We start from the raw sequence: 10,998 nt of genomic DNA on the forward strand, positions 1-10,998 counted from the left end.
ATATACATACAAACATAACTATTTATTATAAGAATTTTCTGTTACACATAAGTAAGATCTCACAAATGGTAATAAAATTTCTAAAGCATTATTTGTCAAAGTAGCGTAATCGTCCTTTACTGGTAACCAAAACTTAACAATATATTTTCGTCCTGAAACATCTGCTTCAATGTGCTATTACTAGATAAATCAATTATCATTTTCTGCTCTGCTGTTGAATGACCAAAATCATCATGTTTCTCAATGACAAATGGATTTCTAATCCATTCGTATTTGGACGTAATTAGATAAAGTATTGCAAAAATTGGTTTCGTAGACTAGTCATATGACTGATATAATAATAAGATCTTTACTTAATTCTATTTCATCAGTACCACAAGTAATTTTAAAAGTGGGAAATATGTTAAAGTTACAAAGTTATTTGATACTAGCTATAAACAGTTCTAGTTTTTTCATAAAACCCGTAATCTAGTCTTTCTGAACAAAAGCACGAATTTGAGATCCTTGCATTGATTTATTTAAATCGCTAAGTCTTTGAAAAATATCAACTGAATACGCAAATTTTGCGAGGAACTTTGTGTCCTAAAACAAAATTGCTCCGTCTCTTTTGTTATCAGCAAGAAATATAGCAATTTTTTTTTGAGCTCAAACACTCTTAGAAATACTTTAAGTATTTTGCTGATTTGTTTTTGACACTTACTCAGCATTTAAAAATAATATTTTTGAATCAGCTTTGCGCCCCCCTTGGAACAGTACGGCGCCCCCCCCAGGGGGGCGCGCCCCACAGGTTGGAAATCACTGCTTTAATTTGTGGCTTCCAGGGTTTAAAACTCTTTTTTTTAGTTTGAGTAGAGGAAGTTACTTCTTCAAGAAGAAGTCACGCTGATTTAAATTAATATATACACTGGTATAAAAATCTAAATTAATATATACAAAACCGTTCTGGGAACCATTGCAGACTGATAAGATATCAAACGCTGTTGAACCGATATGATTGCAAGAATCAAAACGCTTTCATCTTACTTTTATTTTTGGCTATATTTGCCATTTTCTATTTATACAGTAAAAACCGACTTTTTTCACTAAAAAAAACGGTTTTTGAATTCCAAAATTTTTGCCAAAAAACCGGTTTTTAAAACCGGTTTTTGAAAACCGACAAACCCTAGTCGATACCCACCATTACTTACGTAGACCTTAGCTGCAAAATTATTACTATGTACATATTTGTTTCAATTGAAATAGTTTATTCAAAAATATAAAGCATATTTTTAGATAAGTACGTATATTATTCTCTTTTTCAAATGAAAGTAATGTATCTGGTGTATCTTATGAATGCTTAAATATTTTTAGATAAGTACGTATATTTTTCTCTTTTTCAAATGAAAGTAATGTATCTGATGTCTCTTATGAATGCTTAAATATAGATTATGTTCCGTACATAATTCTCTTCAGGGAATTAATGCTCCGGAGGATAATATTACATGAATAATAGATAAGGTATGTGTATAAAACATTGTCTACGAGGTTAATGACTCCTATATACGAAATGATATATCTTATATATAAAATTCTTCTGTACGGGTGTATGATTTGATACTTCTTCTAAACGGTTATTCGGATTTTGATAAGTTTTTCTAGAGTTTGTCAAAAAAAATTTTTAAGATTCAATGAATGATAAAACTATAGTAGTATTGTAGAAATAAATGGCAAAAATTACAAAAAACACTTATCATTGTTTGACATTGAAAGCATTTGAACTGTCTTCTGCTTGAAATGTCAATTAACTTGAAATTTGAATTTAGCTGAAATTATTAGTCTTGATAATTAAGAAAAATGTAATGTCTACATTATTATTGCCGAAAAGCAGAAATTAAAATAATATAAGATACAGTCAACAGTAGATGGGCAGATGTAACTATATAATTCAGTTTAACAAATAACGCATTAAGTCCAAAATTTCATATACATTATTTTGGTTTACTTTACGAAATTATTTTACAATACAAAAAATATTTCTACCGATTACAAAAATGATTTAGAATTCTGTTTCATGTGTCAAAAATTAATTTGTTTGGCATTCGATATGGAATATTTCGCAAGTTGATCTTAGATTGAAGAGTGTTCATATGAACTAGATTTTACAAATTAATTAACCAAAGACTTGAACATGAACAATTATATCTATTAAATTTTTAGTAAGGAAAATGTACTTTAGAAATTATAATTTCCAAAAAGCAACTAATGCATCGTACGAGATTATGAAAAGTATAGACTAAATTATTGAAGCAATTATGTTGTGTGGTAAAATCAAGTGTGATATTGTTCTTTTACCGCAGATACTATATTATTTTTTTCAGATTTTTTTATGCTAAGACTATAAATGTATCACTAAGGCAGGACATCGAATAAAATATTAAAAAGTATAGGATAGATATTAAAAAAATTTGAACATTTGAATTGTAGACGTGGGTACAGGACAAGTCGTGTCATTTAGTATGTATATATATATATATATATTTATATATATATATTCTGATCCCAAACACAATCTTATTTCAGAACACAGAAGTAGAATATGAATATTATAATTCATAACTTTAATTGCAATCGAGTCCCATTGTGTGCCCTAAAAGCTCGTACAGATATTAACAAGAGATTATAATTAAAGGAATCATCTTGTATTTCTTAAGTCGTAGATTATAATAAACTTTAATCATCATTCTCAACAAGAACTAATAAATTACACAACTGCGAAAGTTATTAAATTCGAGTGCAATTACAATTCTGTAATTGCAAGTCATTTGTTTGAGTTTCGATACAAAGGAATATCAATTTTCGAGTGTTAATAGAAGAACTAAGAGAAAATCAAGGAATCGAGATAGATTTTTTATCATCTATAAATTGAGAGCATTACTTTTTCAGATGGTTCCATATGAAAATACTTCGATGAATAAATATTTGCCTCTGATGCTAATATTTTCTGAGCGGACGCATCCATATTACACACCATATATTTCCAAACCATTTATTTGATTTTATCGCCCTATTATTTTGTTTAATGGGTCATATGGAAACCCAAACTACCTTACCAAGAATTAAAGTATTTAATAGATTTTATAACGTCACAATGATTTTCAAAACGCGCTAAAATTTTAGGATTGAAGTTTAAAGTTCATACTACTACTAAAGTACTAAATAATAGATATTCTTTGTAGAGTTATTTCCTCTTTGATGTCTTAAATATAGAACTTCTAATATTCTACATCTTCATCAAGTCAAGCTTTATTAAGAATTATATATAATAGACTTTATATAGTACTCTTTTAATTAAATCTTGGTTGTCTACGAATTCAAGAACGCTTTTGACTTCTAAAAGTGATGTGTATATAATAAAATTCTATATTAATATTTTTAAAAATTGTATATTATGAACTAAAATTTACTTGGATATTAATTTTAATACATCCTTTGTTGAAAATGCTATTTGTTATTTTATTAAAAATTCTTAAATTGTTCTCAGAAGACTCTATATAATGCTTATAAAGTTTTGAAATAATATATACATTCAGTTTTCATGATATGAAAAGGTACGTGAAAAAATAATTGATTTTTGAGATTAGTATTAAGATTTTAAATATGTAAAAAACTATAATAAATCTTTCAGAATATATCAGCAAAATTATGGTTGAAAATAAAAAGGCAATATATCATCATATTTTTAATAGTAAACAAAATTTACTATAAATATAATTCCTGTACGAAAGTTTAACCATTAAATGTTGTGCTTTTCCAGGTAAAGGCAGAAATAATTACCTTTTAAAATAAATTCATCTGTTTCCAATAACCTTAATAAAATAATAATGAAATTCAAAAGCTCCCACATGTTTTCTTTTCAATTTTTTACCTTATTTACCTCGTGCATGTAAATGAATTTTTTAATATGGGGAAGCAATATTTTCCGCGACTCAAAAATTATGAAACACTTGTGTTAAATATTCCTAATTTATATTGGATTCTAGAAATTGAAATAATAAATTTACAGGCAAAATAAAATATCAAAATAACTCATATGGAAACGTATTAGGAAATTTTTTAGTAATATAATTGAACAATATTTGAATTAGTGAATTAGATCATTTGTGAACATATTAAAATAGATAGGAAAATTATTAGAGTATTAGAAGTAAAATTATAGTAATCGGCCAAAAATCGAAAATGAAAATTTTTGCATATCATCACGTTTCAGAGATTTCTGAACATTTTGGCATACCTAATGAAGAAAAAATGGATGTGTGTGTATATAATATATTTAATATATTAATTATAATTGATAAAAAACAATTCTCTGGAAGTTTTATCTCTTAATATTGTCTTTTAGATAAAGCGCCATTCAATCAAAGTTTTGTATGGAAAATTTTCAAAAAATTTGCAGAGCGTCGAATTTTAATTGAAAAATTACACGAATTTTCACTTTTAATTCATTTGTTGCTCCGTTATACCTAAAAATATTTTTGTTTATTAATTTTCCAAATTTTTTCCATGCTATTTCCACACGAAGTTTGATCGAATTGCGCACTATCTAAAAGTTATTATTGAAAGCTAAAACTTTCAGAGAATTGTTTTTTATCAATTTGGAACGATTTGAGCCTTTGGGAGCACGAAAATTCGAAAATGTCAATATTAAGGACCACCCTAGTATATATATATATATATATATATATATATATTTAAAAAATATATAAATATATATATATTCAAAAAATTTAAAAGTACACTTGTGGATCATGCTAACATCAACAACCATAAGTTTGATTTTGACAATCCCCAAATTTTATTCCATGAGAAAGACTTATTTAAACGGAGCATGGCAGAATCAATGTTAATAGTTCGGACTAACAATAGCATAAATCTAAGAACCGACACAAATATTTTACATGACACTTATATAAACATCATTAATAATTTATAAATTTTTTCATTTATCTTATTCTTTTCAATAAATTAATTTGTTTTTTCATTTTTATCGATTTTTGTATGCGATAGCACTCCTTTTGTTTACATTATAATGATACCCTCTCTGTCTCCATCTAGTTAAGTACTTCAAATTTGTTTAGAATATTTCTGTAAGTGTTATATGTTTCTTTAGTACTGTGTCAAGCATTGCAAGGAATAGTTGGTGTTTTTTGTATACCAAAAATTAAATGAAATTTAAATAAATTATTAAAGAATGTGTAGTATATAAGTAACTGTTTTTGAAATTACACTGAAGATGAGACACACCATGGTCTCGAAACGTCTGTAATCATAAAATAAAGTTGTGTTAAACAAATCTGAGTGCTGTTTTGTTCATATTAAACAATTAATATATATATATATATAATATATATATATATATATATATATATATATAATTTTTTCTCGACAATTTCGGAAGCACCGGTCAACCGATTTGAATTATTCAAAAGCCATTCGATTTCTATTGGTAGGGAGATACGCTGATTAGTTTTTGGCAAAAGTTTTTTCAACCGTTTCGGAGATACGAAGCAAAAAAATCGAGTTTCTGAGAGAACATAGCATCTGATTCGGATGATCTAAAAACATTCCATTTGTAATGATGGGGAGAAGTGGTGATTAGATTTTGGCAAAGGCAGGTCTAGCGGTTCCGGAGTTATAGAGCTAAATGTGCAAAAAATTGCAGTTTTTGAGAGAACTAAGCATCTGATTTCAATGATTTAGAAAACTTTCCGCTTGTGGTTTTTTTATTTTAGTTTTTTTTAATTTCCATTTTTTTTTTTTTTTGAATATCGAAAATGATTCGAATTTTAATTTTAGTTCTAGCTAAAGTTCTGAATATCACTTATATATTTCAAATAAATCATTTTACCTTTGCAATTCAGTTTATATAATTCTTATGAATATTAGACAATGATACAGTATTTATAATAATTTATTTGAAAACATTTAATATACCTCGAATATTTTATTAGGGTACGGGAAGTTCCAGCAATTTGCCTCAAGGCATGATGTCGTACACCACTAGTTTTTATTTTATGATGTATGTAATATGTGCAATAAATTTCATACAAAATTTGAAATTTATGTACAAAATTTAAAAACCTCCAATTTACATAGTTTATACTTCTCGTCACTGTGTGGAAATCTTCCAACATTTGAAACAATTTCAGCATTTGGTATAGTTTTAGATAGTTTAGATAAAGAAAATGTACATATTTCTCTGAAATGTGATAAATTTCAATACGTCATGCCCTAAAATTTGCCCTCTCGGAAAATACACACATTACGTCGGAGCGAGCATGATGAGCAAACATTCTGGTCTACCCTCGTTACGTGTTGCGATAGTTAACATAGTCTAGATTTTGGAATGAATTATGGATTAAGCAGACTTGCCATGCCGGATAAGTTCATTGTCTTACATAGTAAACTTGGTTTAAATTTATTCATGTATAATGGTAAATGTTTGCTATCATTTTAAGCTCCCGACAACACGAGATCGAGCCAAAGTTTTTGCGATAACTGAACTCGTCACCATGTGGGATGAAATTAATTTGTATCGTAATATATTAAAAACTGCTGATCATTTGGTAGAGAATCTAGTGGTGTATGAAATTATTACTTAAGGCAGATAGCTATAACTTCCCGTACCAAAAACTATTTTGAAAAAAATAGGTATTTGAGAATTTTGAAGGTTTGAAAAAACCTGATTTTTTATGTTGAGTGGTGAAATTCAATTTTATGATATGATATGACTGATATTGCTTTATAATGTCAAAAAAGACACTCTTATAATTCTTTAATTATTACAGTAGATTTTCTAGCATCTTTAAATGAGACACTGGAGCATTAACTATTTTAATAGCATATTTTAACAGAGTTATAAAGTTTGCGAAACTAATTGTAAAGTAACTTGTAACTTAATAAGGTTTGGAACACAATCAAGAAATCAACGCTTTCAAATAGCATTGCTAATACTTGTTTTATTATACAGTTTGACGAAACAACCTTCAGCAAAACGTCCCTTGACAGTTAAAGATGTTTTCGTCATGTTTAAATATGTGATTCAGTTCTACCAGCATAGTTTCGAAATATTTTTGATTGCTTGCTTTCTCAATGTTTGTTCTCAAAAGCAACAATAACTCAATTTATTTATTAAGTTACTAATTGCATTTTACATTTTTTACAGTTAAACGAAATCACCTGCTTACGCAAGAAATCAAAACAAACAACTTTGGTCAATACCTGGTAAGTTCACTATTTATACAATTTTTTCATGTGTGATTAAACATTTTTTCGAAACATTTTATCCAAATTGTATTGGATTTTCTCAAACAGCTTTACTTTATGTTGTGGGCTTAATTATTTATACTTCAATGATTAAGTCAAATACAAATATTGCAAAAAACACGGTTTAATTTTTTTTAATGATCTAGTATGATAATTCACAACAAAATACAGAATGTTTTTCTGCTATTCCCAGAAGTAAGCATCCATCACTGTCACCAAAGAACTTGTAAATTTTTTTATGTATTAGGGACAGTTTGATTTTTATTTAATCATATATGAAAATTTCTAAAGCACGTCATTTGAGGGTGAACATGTAATAACATAAGCGATTTGACACATCATATTCTTTTTATAACATACTTTGTGATGTTTACGACGAATTCCAACGTGCGATAAATGCAAACGTTACAACGAGCTCATTGACTTTGATGGCACTTTTGCAATATCTACTGTAAAGCTCAATTTATTAGAAACGCAAAATGCTGGAGATTGAAAATTTGTTTGTATTATTTTTAGTAAAAGATAGTATAATTTTTGTGACTCATATGCATTTTTCACTCACTTTTCAGTTTACATTCTAGAATAAATCAAAATAAATCACTTGCTGAAAATAATGTAGGTATATTTAAAATTGATCCCAACTTACAATATTTTTATGTACTAAAATATATTAGCAAATATTGTATTATGTGATATTTTTTATGTGAATACTATTCAATATAATTACAAACAAGTTAGATAAAAAAAAATTTCTTCCAAATTTTGTGTACGAAATCACTTAAATGACACTAGTATAAAAAGTTTTTAATACTAGGGTTTAATTGTCACAGTTTTTTTTTTAATAAATATTCAGGTATCACTTCATTATATTATCTAGAAAGTTTTTTCTACTTTTTCCACAAAAATATAAAAAGGTTTTTTTTTATGTCCACGACTCAAACATAGAGTTGTTGATTTAGTTTACAAGATGTGTTGCAAAGATGGCAATTGTTGCTATATTGGGAAAATTTATAAAATATCTATAAGAAAATGAATCATCATAATTATATTTCTAACAACCCTAAACAATTTAAAACAATGTTCTCTGATCAAATTATTTCTATTTATCACAGTATTAAAAATACTAATCACCAAAACGTTTATGAACAATTTTGACCTTAGAAAAATTTGTCAATGTAAACAAAAAAGTTTATCTTTTATAGTTTTTATTCATAGATATCAAAACTTGATTAATTTTTGTGAGATACATCTGTTCATTTGATTCCTGGTTTTCTGCATCCATCTTTACACATTACAATTTTCTGCCATATGAATTCTTATATGGTAATTCATTTTATGCTAAAATCTTGTGGTTTTCTAACCCAACATAGTATAATTATGGTTCAAAATCTATTTTTTTAAATTAATTTGTAGTGTTTTTTTTCAATGTTATACATTTGTGTATTTCATGTTATTATATTATATTACTTATAATTGTATATTTCTTACTTCTTCCCAAAATGTGACCAAAATTTGAAGTTGGATCGTTCAATGAGTTTCTGAGATATGCGAGGTCGATTGGATGTTTCCGGGCTCAATACTAACATATAAACAGACGGTATGTTCTCAAAAATGCGAGCTGCGATTTTGATGAAACTTGACACACATTGTCACTATACTTTACCCAAAATGTGACCAAAGTTTAAAGTTGGATCGTTCAATAGTTTCTGAGATATGCGAGGCCGATGGCTGGCTTGCTCCGAGCTCAATACTAACATTTTAACAGATGATATGTTCTCAAAAATTCGAGCTGCGATTTTGATGAAACTTGACACACATTGTCACTATACTTTACCCAAAATGTGACCAAAGTTTAAAGTTGGATCGTTCAATAGTTTCTGAGATATGCGAGGTCGATGGGTGGCTAGCTCCGACTTCAATACCAACATTTAAACAGATGGTATGTTCTCAAAAATGCGTTTTGCGATTTTGATGAAATTTGACACATATTGTTACTTTTCTTCACTAAGATTGTGATCAAAATTTAAAGTTGGATCGTTCAATAGTTTCTGAGATATGCGAAGCCGATGGGTGGCTTGCTCCGACCTCAATACTAACATTTAAACAGATGGTATGTTCTCAAAAATGCGAACTGCGATTTTAATGAAATTTGACACAGATTGTCATGACACTTTACACAAAATATGACCAAAATTTAAAGTTGGATCGTTCAATAGTTTCTGAGATATGCGAGGTCGATGGGTGGCTTGCTTCGACCTCAATACTAACATTTAAACAGGTGGTATGTTCTCAAAAATGCGAGCTGGGATTTTGATGAAACGTGACATACATTGTTACTATACTTCACCCAAAATGTGACCAAAATTTAATGTTGGATCGTTCAATAGTTTCTGAGATATGCGAGGTCGATTCGTGGGTGTCTCCGAGCTCAATATTACATTTAAACAGATGGTATGTTCTCAAAAATGCGAGCTGCAATTTTGATGAAATTTGACACACTATATAGTATAGTGACACTTTACCCAAAATGTGACCAAAGTTTATATTTTATATTAACGCATTCGTTGTCGAATAATAATATATTTTTGAATGATTTATATATAATTTATAATTACCACATTTAAGTATTATCCACTTTTAAGGAAAATTTATGCTATCAAAATTATAAATTATGCAGCACTTAGTACATTTTTTTAAGGTGGCAGAAATAAGGGGTACTCATTTGGCAGATAATAATCCCGTTAAACTTTATATATGTGTCTCCATTTAGCTTTGATTTCACGCAATTTTAAACAACCCATTATCAAATTCATTCATAAAATATTTCACTCTAATTACTAATTCACGCTGAATGTTTTCATCTGTGTACTTCTCAACAAATTAGCTTCCTAAGGATAATTTCGTAAAAGTTTTCGTACAGTCCAAAGTCTGTGTGGACTTTTAAAAATTCATAACTCTCCGTTATTAATTTTTTCATGCCTTTCTCTTTTAATTTGTGGGTGATTTAATTAGATCTTGTGACACAGTCGAACATAACGAGTTATGTTGTGAAGGAAGTTGGAAAACTTATTCGCCCGCTTCCCATTGCGGGATATTTCACTTCTCGGCTGCTCTGACAGCAGAGATTCGTTTGAAGCAACTGGGAAAGTCTGGGAGTTTTATGGGAAGCACTCGCTCTTCTCTTCTTCGAGCACGAGATGAAAACGTCTATACTTCCTTAGCTAAATGAAAGCTCTTCGAAATTAAATTCTCCAACTTTGTTTTTAAGAATAGTTTTGTGTTGATTAATATTGCAAATTTGAGTAGTTATTACCAATGTAACACTGTATTTTTAACTTCCCTTAGGGTAATCGCAAATAAATGAAAAAGCGAAGTACCAAGATTTTTAATTTCGAAGTTCATTTATAATGTTATGTGCCGACACCCTTATCTATTTAGCGTCACATTTATGCCTCTATGTGCATACTATCACATTTATTACTCTATGGACTCTACATCTCTCGAATTCCACTCTACATTCTATGGACTCTATATTTCCGGCTGGACACAGGACCTCTATGTTTATGACAAGCTCACATACACTCTCTGGACGTCAAAAGGAACACATAACCTTATAATAATCTTTAATGAAGTTCTGTATAATAATATCTGTATTCTGTAATAAATCTATAAATTTTGTGTTGTGTTTTAAAATAC

Source organism: Ctenocephalides felis, unplaced genomic scaffold, assembly GCF_003426905.1.
Source record: "Ctenocephalides felis isolate EL2017-DRISC unplaced genomic scaffold, ASM342690v1 CF-g0.4_SCAFFOLD_01886, whole genome shotgun sequence".
In the NCBI taxonomy this organism is placed as follows: domain Eukaryota; kingdom Metazoa; phylum Arthropoda; class Insecta; order Siphonaptera; family Pulicidae; genus Ctenocephalides; species Ctenocephalides felis.